Source organism: Bison bison, unplaced genomic scaffold (genome assembly GCF_000754665.1).
Source record: "Bison bison bison isolate TAMUID 2011002044 unplaced genomic scaffold, Bison_UMD1.0 scf7180017864232, whole genome shotgun sequence".
Lineage (NCBI taxonomy): Eukaryota > Metazoa > Chordata > Mammalia > Artiodactyla > Bovidae > Bison > Bison bison.
This window is the reverse complement of record NW_011494804.1, coordinates 2447874-2459545: the sequence shown is the minus strand read 5'-3', so window position 1 is coordinate 2459545 and position 11672 is coordinate 2447874. Positions and strand designations below refer to the sequence as shown.

At 39.9% G+C, this 11672-nt stretch overlaps 1 protein-coding gene across 3 annotated transcripts in view; it reads left to right on the top strand.

Annotated features, from left to right (window-relative positions):
- ELF1 (E74-like factor 1 (ets domain transcription factor)) overlaps window positions 1-11672 on the top strand; it is an 86877-nt gene that overhangs the window by 43148 nt on the left and 32057 nt on the right. The window lies entirely within an intron of this gene.

The window sequence follows — 11672 nt, the reverse complement described above, 5'->3', positions numbered from 1 at the left end:
TATGAAGAATCATCATCATCTTGGAAAAGAAACAAAGAATGCTTTTGGGCAACCAGTGATTAAACCACTTAGGTTTTTAGAGCCCTAAAATTTAAACTTGGTAAATTCTTATCTTTCATCATATTTCCATTCTTTTTCTCTAGAAGATAGTTTAATGAGGCTTATCTCTTATGTTGTATCAGTGGAACAAAAGAGAGGAGAAAAGAAAGCAAAATAGATGAGTGTTTAGGACAAGGGCTTATATGGGAACTAGAGACAGAGGAAAGAACGGCTTTAGGGGAAAAAATGGAAGAATAATTTAAATGTGAGGAATGATGCCTGTGGTGGACAGTTATATGACTGAGTTCCAGTTGTAATTTGACTCACACTGAGGGGTCGTCCCTCATCAGTGACTATCTCAAACTGCCCCCTCTGTCCCCACTCCTGCCCCCAGCACCCTGTCCCTACCCTCTTGCCCCTATGCCCAGCGATATTGTTGTCAGGGATGCATTTTGGGAATGTTGGAAGAACTGAAAGTTATAAAAAGTCCTTATCAGATACTCTTGATATATTTTTAGAATTTATATATTTTAAAAATAAGCTAAATACGATTTTAAAGGTTTAAAAAAAAAGATGATACAGAACTGTGTAGGAATTTTATACACAGCTTGAGCTAGTGCATTGAAATATTTTTAACTTTTTACAATGTGCAATAGTGATCAATATTTGGTAATTTGTTTAAAATGAAAATGTACTAGTAACAACAACCTGAAGAAATTGCCAGGGAACAATCTCCATATGCATAAAACTGGTAGCCCCGAAGAGTTTTTGGTGCATGAGTTATCTTAAACTTTAGTGAATCATTTAAACAGTTTCAAGTCAAAGAGAGAAGTTCCCTAATTCGTTTTTAACCTGGCAAAACATATGCATGCACACATGACCAGTATGCTAATTTCAAGATGGGTGTTTGTCTAACCATATGAAAGTGTTCGTCGCTCAGTCATGTCCAACTCGTTGCGACCCCATGGACTGTAGCCTGCCAGGCTCCTCTGCCCATGGGATTTTCCAGGCAAGAGTACTGGAGTGGTAAGCCATTTCCTCCTCCAGGGGATCTTGTTGACTCAGGGATGGAACCCGGGTTCCCACATTGCAGGCAGATTCTTTACTGTCTGAGCTGCCAGGGAAGCCCATCTAACTATATAAAGTTTATTGTCTCTTAGCTTTACAGGTTCTGTAGGCAGTGTGCATTTTCTCTTTTGATCCTCACAACACACTGTGTACAGTACGGCAACTGATTTTCCTTTTCTGACTAAAGAGCGTCTTTGTAGAGAGGGATCTCTGGAGGAATGAAGGGTATGTTTGCCCAGAAACACAGCTGTAAAGTGACAGCACCTGCACTGGAGTTGAGTCTTTGACTTGAGAAAGTCCAGAGGCGTAACCTATATCAGAGATAAAAAGGAACCTTAAAGGAAAAAAAGAATCTGGAAGAATATTAAGTAGGTAGCCTTTTATAGGATTACACTTGTGATAAGTAGGATTTTTGCTTTTCCCCCAGTACATTTAAGTATTAAAAAATTTAAAAACTAGATTTATGCACTACACTTTCAGTCAGGAAAACTTTATGGATTAGACCAGTGTGTGGTGCACTGCAGCTCCCTAAGACTTGCTGCCTGGTTGCTAAAACAGCTTTTCCTTTTCTTTTAAAATGAGACTAGAAGGGTTCAGTTCCTATAAAGAGAGCTTGAGTCAGTCAACAGAAGTGTTTCAATTGCAGATAATGAAGCTGTTTTAATGACAGACTTTGAAAGTATGCTGAGAATCTGGCTGTGAAAAATCCTTTTCCAAGGACTTATTGCTGAGTCCCAGAGACCAGTTGCACAATCCTGGCTTGTTTTATGTGCATCAGTTCCTGAAAACATTTAAAATGCACTTTGGAAATTGGTAACAGTGGAAGTTATTGGGGATGGGAAACTATATAGAAAGGGCAATGGTGATGTTTTATACTCTTGGAATACAGATATGTTCATATATTAATCTATCCCCTAAAATAGTATTTTTTTATTTTATTCTTGGCTGTGCTGGGCTGGATGCAGGCTTTCTCTAGTTGCAGTGCGAGGGCTTCTCATTGCAGTGGCTTCTCTTGTTACCAAGCACAGGCTGTAAGGCACGCGGGCTGGAGTAGTTGCTTTCATGGGCTCCAGAGCACAGGCTCACTAGTTGTGGCCCATGGGCTCAGTTGCTCCATGGCATGTGGGGTCTTCCCAGACCAGGGATCAAACCCACGTTTGGCAGGAGATCAAACCCTGTATTGGCAGGAGAATTCTTATCCACTGCATCACCAGAGAAGTCCTCCAGAATAATTAAAAAAAATATACCATGGGAGCTTGTATAAAGGATTATGATTTTGACTCATTTTGTTCCCCAGTCACCCTAATTTTGTGCATGTGTATTCACCAAGATGTGCTGTGGCTAAAGGTTTTCTTGCATTTTGTTGCGTTCCGTAGGAGGGGATAAAGAAAGGTTACTCCAGTGTTTGGCCTGGTCTCAAGTCTCCTCCCCCTAGCTGCACTCCTTTCACCTCTCTGGGAGGACAGTGCTCAGAGCTGAGGGAACTAGAGAATACTGAGTTGAAGACATTTTCAAGTTTTGTTTCTCCTAGCATATGAACCTCTGCTCTTTAAACTTTTTATTGGAGTATAGCATAAACACAAGGATACATGGACCGTAAGTGTGCAGTTTGATAAATTTGCGTAACATGAACACACATATGTATCCAGCTTTTGCTTTTAGTTGAAGCTAAATGTTATTTGCTGGTACTGATAGCCACATTCAGTTCAGTTCAGTTCAGTCGCTCAGTCGTGTCTGACTCTTTGTGACCCCATGAATCACAGCACGCCAGGCCTCCTTGTCTATCACCAACTCCCGGAGTTCACTCAGACTCACGGCCATCGAGTCGGTGATGCCATCCAGCCGTCTCATCCTCTGTCGTCCTCTTCTCCTCCTGCCCCCAATCCCTCCCAGCATCAGACTCTTTTCCAATGAGTCAACTCTTCGCATGAAGTGGCCAAAGTACTGGAGTTTCAGCTTTAGCATCATTCCTTCCAAAGAAATCCCAGGGCTCATCTCCTTCAGAATGGACTGGTTGGATCTCCTTGCAGTCCAAGGGACTCTCAAGAGTCTTCTCCAACACCACAGTTCAAAAGCATCAATTCTTAGGCTCTCAGCTTTTTTCACAGTCCAACTCTCACATCCATACATGACCACTGGAAAAACCATAGATTATAGTATTTCATGCACTAGTTTTCTGAGAGGACTTATTCTTACCACAAGCAAAACAAAAAGGACTGCCTTGGCTATCCAGTGGTTAAGATTCCATGCTTCCAATGCAGAGGGCTTGGGTTTGATCCCTGGTCAGGGAACTAAGATCCCACATGTGGAGTGTCATGGCCACATTACAAAACAAAACAAAAACCATGCTTGTCAGTGTAAGATTTCAGTAAGTCAATCCCCCACTCACACACACAACAAACAGCTATATTGAGATGCAGTTTACATGTAACAGTGTTAAAGTGTGTACAGTGTGATTTGATTTGTATGTGTGTGCATATATATATGTTTGTGGTAAGTCAAGTTTTAAGAGTGCTTGCTTTTATCTAAATCAAACATTGAAGGATTTTTAATCATCAAGAAGATATATTGAATGCTTAATATATGCCATGCAGTATAAGTGATATATTTACATGTTATTGAATTTTTACAGCTTGAAGATATTCTTATTCTTATTTTAGTTGGACACAAAAACTAAACCCTAGAGAGACTGAATAATTTGCCTGAGTTCAAGCACCCAGGCCACGCTGTACAGTCTGGCCTTAAATAGGGTCATTCTGACTCTAGAGCCTGAGCGCTTTAAGTTACATCCTGTTTTCACTGTGTGTATTTCTGGTGCGTTTGCTGCATGGTAAATATTGTCAGATCCTGTTCTGATAGAGTAAGGTCTCGGGTTTTTGTTTTTTAAATCAAAGGTGAAGGAAGTCATTTCGAAGTGGTGTCTTCATAGGATGAGGCTTCGACAGCATTCTGATCGGAAAAGAGGGCACAGGAATTTCTCTGAAAGAGAGGTTTCTGGAGAAAGTGCACTGTGCTTAGTCTGTGTGTTCTTTGAAGTGGCCGAGGAGTGCAGGGGGACACTGAAGGCTGTGGGAGTAGTGGGCCCCCAGCCTGTTCCCGGTATTGCCTCAACTGGAGGCCCAAGAAATGGTACAAGCAACTTGGAAGTGTGCTCATTTTGCATCTTACCTTTGAGAAGGATTGTCTTCATTGGGGAATCTCTTTTCTTTTGACACCGCACACAGGATCAAGCCTGTGGCCCCTGCCGTGGAAGTGCAGAGTCTAAACCTCTAGACTTCCAGGGAAGTCCCTGCATTGGGGAGGTTTTTAAAGACTGTTTTTAATCAGCTTTTCATTTAGGAAAGCATTTGATAGATATTTCATTTTAAGCCGTTTCATAAGGGATCTTGGCAGGATGTTTCACAACAGCCTCTGACAAGACTGAGCTCTGCTGTTGGAGAAGCTTGGCAAACAAGTTCTTTGAAAATTCTTTTGCTTTTTTATATCCCAAAACTTGTTGAATAAACTTAATAATTGAGTTGGAATAGTGATCCATAGTTCCTTAAATATCTGCCTAGGGCTTGGATTGTGGTATACCGAGGAAATAAGCAAGCTCTCTCAGAATAGTACCATACTGCTTAGAGACTGGTATCTTCTCTTTTTTTTTAACTTGATGGGATTGCCACATATATCATCACCCACAACAAATAGTCACTGTATAGTGGACACTGTTGAAATTTGGGGAATTGTCTCTCTCCTAACACTTGGTTTGATTTTTATTGTTGCTGCTAAAAAAATTATTAATTTTGTTTTCATCACATGTCATAAATTTACCTGAAATTAATAGAAACGGAAACTGGTATTTGCATTTTTCTGTCTGGAGCTGGTAACACTTTCACTAAAGTTGCAAAACAGTCAAAAGCCAGTCTATTGTTTGTTGTTGTATTAGTCATTTTATTTCTACTACAGTTTATTACTGTAGTTTGTTTATGGAAATAGTTGAAATCGCTCAGTCTCTTGGACTCTTTTGTGACCCTGTGCATTATACAGTCCATGGAATTCTCCAGGCCAGAATACTGGAGTGGGTAACCTTTCCCTTCTCTAGGGGATCTTCCCAACCCAGGGATTGAATCCAGGTCTCCCACATGATAGGCAAATTCTTTACCAACTCTAAGAAGCCTTCCCTCTCTCTTCACACCCATCATTTGTGATTTGTTTTGATTCTCTTTCAAAAGCAAATAGGAAAGTAATCAGCAAGTGCCAAATAGCAAAAGATCTCATAACATAATAATATAACTGTTTGTCTCTTTGGATTACTAGGAAATCAGACATTGGCACAAATAATAAGAGTTGACTCAATTTAGGCAGTGCAGTTTATTTTTAAATTTTTAAAAAATTTATGTGAGCACACTGGGTCTCAGTTGCAGCGTGTGGACTCTTTAGTTGTTGCACCTGGGCTTGGGCCCAGTTGCCCTGTGGTGTGTGGAATCTCAGTTCCCTGACCAGGGATCGAACCCCTGTCCGCTGCATTGCAAGGCAGAGTCTTAACCACCAGGGGAAGTCCCAAGAATGCAGTTTAGAATCTTGTAATTCTCAGGAGCAGTGGTTCTGACCTCTGCATTCTCATTGGAATCATCTGAGAAGCTTTGATAACATGTGCTGGTCATATGCTTAGATATTCTGATATATTTGATCCCATATAGGGTAAGGTACTGATATTTTTAGATGTTTCTCAGTGTATAGTCAGGGTTGATAACCACAGATAGAGTTTACTTAGATTCCCTGATTCAAGTGAAAGGTACCGAAGAGGAGATGCTTATTTAATATAATTATTTAAAAGAGGAGAGGTTTTAAAGTTGATTTAGAGGATTTGGAGAAAAAGATTTTTTAAGTAGCCAGCCAAATAAAACGTAGTATTTTTGTGTGTTCATCAGTAAAGTGTTGACTCCCTTATTTCTTAAAGGAAGTTTACATCTTATTGCTAACTATTAGAAATGTGGCCATTTTATGATTAGCTCTGGCCTTCCTGAAATTCTTGTTTTAAATAAATCTTAGGAAGGAGTCTGGTTGAAGTGATATGGCAAAACTAGGTAGATAAACTTTGATGGTCTTCAGTAAAGAAACTTGGATACTATCTAATCTTAATTTAGGAATAGTAACAAGTGTGTATATATATATGAATATATTCTTATATAAGAATGCATTTATATATATAAGAATATGTTATATAGATCATATAATGTTATGTAATATATAATATATTCTTATATAGTATATATATAATATATATTCTGTCTATATATTCTTATACATATTATATGTGTTCTGTATATATTATTTTATATATATTCTTATATATTATTTTTATGATATATGTAGAATATGTTTGAATGTTACTATTGTTACTATTGATTGTTACTATTGTCAACATTCCTGAATTACTTGTTACTGTTATAACAAGTTACTATTGTTACTATTGTAACAATTCCTGTTACTATTCCTGAATTACTATTTTGTTGTTGTTCAGTGGCTCAGTCTTGTCTGACTCTTTTCAATCCCATGGACAGCAGCACACCAGGCTTCCCTGTCGTTGGCCATCTCCCAGAGTGTCTCCCGGAGCTCATTCAAACTCGTGTCCATTGAGTTGGTGATGCCATCCAACCGTCTCATCTTCTGTCGTCCCCTTCTCCTCCTGCCCTCAATCTTTTCCAGCATCAGAGTCTTATCAAATGAATTAGTTCTTTGCATCAGGTGGCCAAAGTATTTGAGCTTCAGCTTCAGCATCAGTCCTTCCAATGAATATTCAGGATTGATTTCCTTTAGGATTGACTGGGTTGATATTCTTGCAGTCCAAGGGTCTCTCAAGAGTCTTCTCCAACACCACAGTTCAAAAGCATCAGTTCTTCAGTGGTCAGTCTTCTTTATGTTCCAGCTCTCACAGTCATACATGAGTACTGGAAAAACCATAGGTTTGACTATATGAACCTTTGTTGGCAAAGTAATGTCTCTGCTTCTTAATATGCTATCTAGGTTTGTCATAGCTTTTCTTCCAAGAAGCAAGCATCTTTTAATGTCATGGCTATATATATATATATGTATTTTTTTTTAATTGCCATAAAGATGGTAAAGAATCCACCTGTAATGCAGGAGACCTGGGTTTGATCCCTCGGTTGAGAATATCCTCTGGAGAAGGAAATGGCAGCCGACTCCAGTATTCTAGCCCGGAGAATTCCATGGACAGAAGAGCTTGGCTGGGTACAGTCCATGGACATGACTGAGCAACTAGCATTCATTGTCATAAGCTACTGAGATTGTTTAGGGTCAAGGGACTTAGTTGTCAAATGAGAGACTTAAGGCTAAATTAACTTGAATCTTGTTATAGTCTGAATTGCTCTCCACGCCTCAAATTCAAATGTTGAAGCCCTGACCCCCAGAATGTGACCTTACTTGGAAACAGGATTGTTGTGGATACAACATGAGTTTATACTGGAATAGGGTGGGCCCCTGATCCAATATGATGAGTGCCTTTATAAGAAGAGAAAACTTGGACAGAGACACGTACAGGGAGAGCACTGTGTGAACACGAAGAGGGCCGTTTACAAGCCAAAGAGGAAGGCCTGGCTGGACCCTTCCCTCACAGCCCTCAGGAACTGACCTTGCCATCGCTGTGATATCAGCCATGCAGACTCTGGAACTGAGAGAGAGTACATTTCTGCTGTTTCAGCCATGTAGCCTATGGTCCTTTGTTATAGCAGCTACAGCAAATTAATACAACAAGTCCCCATATTTTATTTATTTAAAAAAAATTGAAATCTAGGAAAATTCAGTATTTGAAATTTTACCATCTTTGTTTTCACTCAAGAGATTAGGGTCCATTTCTTTATCAGGGATTTTATTACTTAAAACAATTTTTGTTTTTAATTTATTTTTGTTTGTGCCGGGCCTTCATTGTTCCTCTGGCTTTTCTCTTGTTGCGCGAGCAGGGCGTGCTCTCTAGGTGCAGTGTGCGGGCTTCTCTTGTAGCGGAGCTCAGCCTCCAGGGCACCTGGGCTGCAGCAGTTGCGGCGAGGGGCTTAGTTGCTCTGCAGCATGTGGGATCCTCCCAGACCAGGGATTGAACCTGTGTCTCCTGCGTTGGCAGGCAGATTCTGTACCACTGAGCCCCCAGGAATGCTCTACAAGGAATTTTAGAACGTGTGGTTATGAAGTTTTAAAGTTCCTAATGACTCAGTCAGTAGTCAGTGAGTTTAGTCAATCAGTTTATAAGGCAGGAGTTTACCATGAGCCCAGATCAGCAGCAGGCTTTTCTGGAGTATGTATTTTCTTTCTCTTTATGGTTATAGAGGGGAAGTGTCTTTCCAGTCACCTGAGAAGGGTTTCCTGGATCTATTTTGTGTATACAGATTGAGGCTGGTTACCTGAGACACAGAGTTGGTCTATTTATTGTACATGAATTAACAGCACCCTGGAGAAATTAAGAGTTGAATAACTGTGAATACACATCTCAGTGGACTAGAGAAGAGTGGCCTGTGTTTTTCATGAGACGAGCCAGTATCTAGAAGGAGAAGACGGTATGGCCAAGTTGGGAGTGATCCTGGGAAGTCCCTTGGAGTGGCAGGAGCTGGCTGTGCCCTCTAGGTGGTTTATAGTAGATTTGGATTGGAGAAGTCCTGGAAAAGATAACACTGAAAGTCATGCCCCAAACACAGCTCCTCACCTATTCTGTGTTTCTAAACAGAGCTAAGTAAATACGTAAAAGGGAAAAAAAGTTCCAGAACAAAACAGCATCATGTTTCAGGCTGGCTGTAATAGTGAAAAGGTAAAGAACTTGGTCTCTGGAGTCAACTTTAGGTTAAGATTCTTCCACTTACAGTGAACTGTTTTCCTTCTCTTTGAGACTTCATTTTCTCGTGTATAAGGTAAATCATCTGATGTGCCTTTCTTATTGGGTTTTTGTGATGATGACATAAGGTGGTAATCCGTGTGAAGCAGTGAGCAAAATGCCTGGTGCTAATAAATATTAGCTAATATCAGTAGCAAAGCCAGAAGGTATATGACCACTGTGCGTAGATGACTGCCTCCCCCTCCCCCTGCATTTAGCCCATTAAAAATGAGTAATCTCTTCTGATGTAAGTTTGTAAACAGACAGTTTTCATATCCGTGCCTTTAAAGTACATCTTAAAACCTGGAAGTGCCCTAGAAATGATTGTCTAAAGCGAATTAGAATATACTTGACTATGCATAGACTGCCTCTGTTACAGAACAAAGATACTGGCTTCAGTGGTTGCTTCTGGAGAGGGGCACTGCTGTGCTGTGCTTAGTCGCTCAGTCACGTCCGACTCAATGCGACCCCATAGACTGCAGCCCGCCAGGCTCCTCTGTCGATGGGGATTCTCCAGGCAAGAATACTGGAGTGAGTTGCCATGCTGTCCTCCAGGAGATCTTCCCAACTCAGGGATTGAACCCAGGTCTCCCCACTTTGCAGGCAGATTCTTTACTATCTGAGCCACCAGGGAAGCAGTATTGGTTATAGGAGTACATGACTGGGTGTCTCCTAACACCTGTATACCTGGAGAACAGAGCCATCAGCTCCAATCCACTTCCAGGATAAGAGACTGGGATGAGGTAGAAAGTAGTAACAAGCAGCTTTAGTTATTTGAAACTTGGGAACTGTATGGATTCAGAAAAATTTTGGAGCGATCCCTCTTAATAGCCACAGTCTAAATACTCACTCTCCAAATTTCAAGAGCCAAATAAATGTGGGTAGGGAGGAATTCTTTGCTTCCATTTGAGGGCTTCTCTTGTGAATTGCATTGATCTGCCTCTGTCTCTGACTTAGTGCTGCTGCTAAGTCACTTCAGTTGTGTCTGACTCTGTGCGCCCCATAGACAGCAGCCCACTAGGCCCCTCTGTCCCTGGGATTCTCCAGGCAAGAACACTGGAGTGGGTTGCCATTTCCTTCTCCAATGCATGAAAGTGAAAAGTGAAAGTGAAGTCGCTCGGTCGTACCCACTCTTAGCGACCCCATGGACTGTAGCCTACCAGGCTTCTCCGTCCATGGGATTTTCCAGGCAAGAGTACTGGAGTGGGGTGCCATTGCCTTCTCCGGACTTAGTGCTAATCTTGGGTAAATTTTTTTTTTAATATTTTAACTTTTTGGCCACATAGCATGGCGTGTGGGATTGAACCTGTGTCCCCTGCGTGAAAGCTTCAAGTCTTAACCCCTGGACCACTAGGGACACCCCCTTGGGTAAATTTCTTAGTCTAATTCTTCATTTGCCAATAGATAGAGATAATAAGCCATATCCTTACCTGATGTGTAGAGTTGTTGTGGCATAAAATGAATTCATGAAAATTAACTCACTCTGGGCTTAGCCTTGTTAGATGAGGAGCTTAACTTGAGCTCTTAGGAGAGAAGAAAAGAAGTGTTGTGACAAGCACGTGCCCTGCTGGGTTGGGTTGCTTGTGCGACAGTTCATTCTCCAAAGAGAAGTGCAAGGCAGTGACTGTACTGGGGCCCTTTATGTGATGCTCCCTCTATCGCCTCCCTGTGTGTGTTTTTCTTTGTAATGTTTGAGCCTCTTTCTATTTCAAAACTTAGGATTTGGACAGCTGGTTACTTCTCACTAACTTCCTCTTGAAATAGGAAGAAACATTTGAAAATAAAACCATCCAAATATGCTTTAGTATTAATATTATTTATAAATTTCAGAACATAGCATTCTTGAAGGCGTGGATGGTATTTAGTACCTATGATATCATATATTTAATTTGGGTGATTAAATTCTTATGTTCGCAGTAGTGTTTAACTTCTGTGCACTGCTACAAACATATTAATTTTAAAAGATTGAGGATGCTTAAGTTATAATGAAGTCATAAATAATATTTTCTCCCTACATATTTTAAGAAAAAGGATATTTACATGAGCTGTCTTCCCATAAGATATTTACTAATTATAAAAGGAAATACAGTAATAATGGTAGAGAAGTCTGGTAGACCGCATCCAAACTAAATAAATGATCAAAGTTAATATCACTCATAGTGAGACTAATTGGTATTTTGGACCTCCTGATAAGATGTATTTGAAAGGACACAGCGTTGCTTTTTTGGTATTCTTGCTGAGTTACTAACACAAACCCAAATTGGGAGACATTTTATGAAACAAATGGCCTTTATTTTTCCAGTGTCAAGATCATGAAAGACAAACTGAAGAACTGCTCCAGATTAAAGGAGAAGAAAGGAATTGTTCTAAATTAGAGAAGTTGTCATGAAGAAACATGATATTTACCAAATGAAAATTATGATCTTGATCCCAATTTAAAAAAATTTTTTTAAGACATTAGTGAGACAATTGGAGAAATTTAAGTAAATTCTATAGATTAAATAATAGTGCTGTATCAAGGTTACTTTTTGATAATTAAAGCACAATTAAAGCACAATTTTGATAATTGTGCTATCTTTATATAAGATAATGATCATATATTTAGAAAATATACGCTTAAGTGTTTAAGGTTAAAGGGTCAATATGTTTTCCACTTTTAAATAAATCACAAAAACTATAGATATAGAAAGAATAATATAGAAAG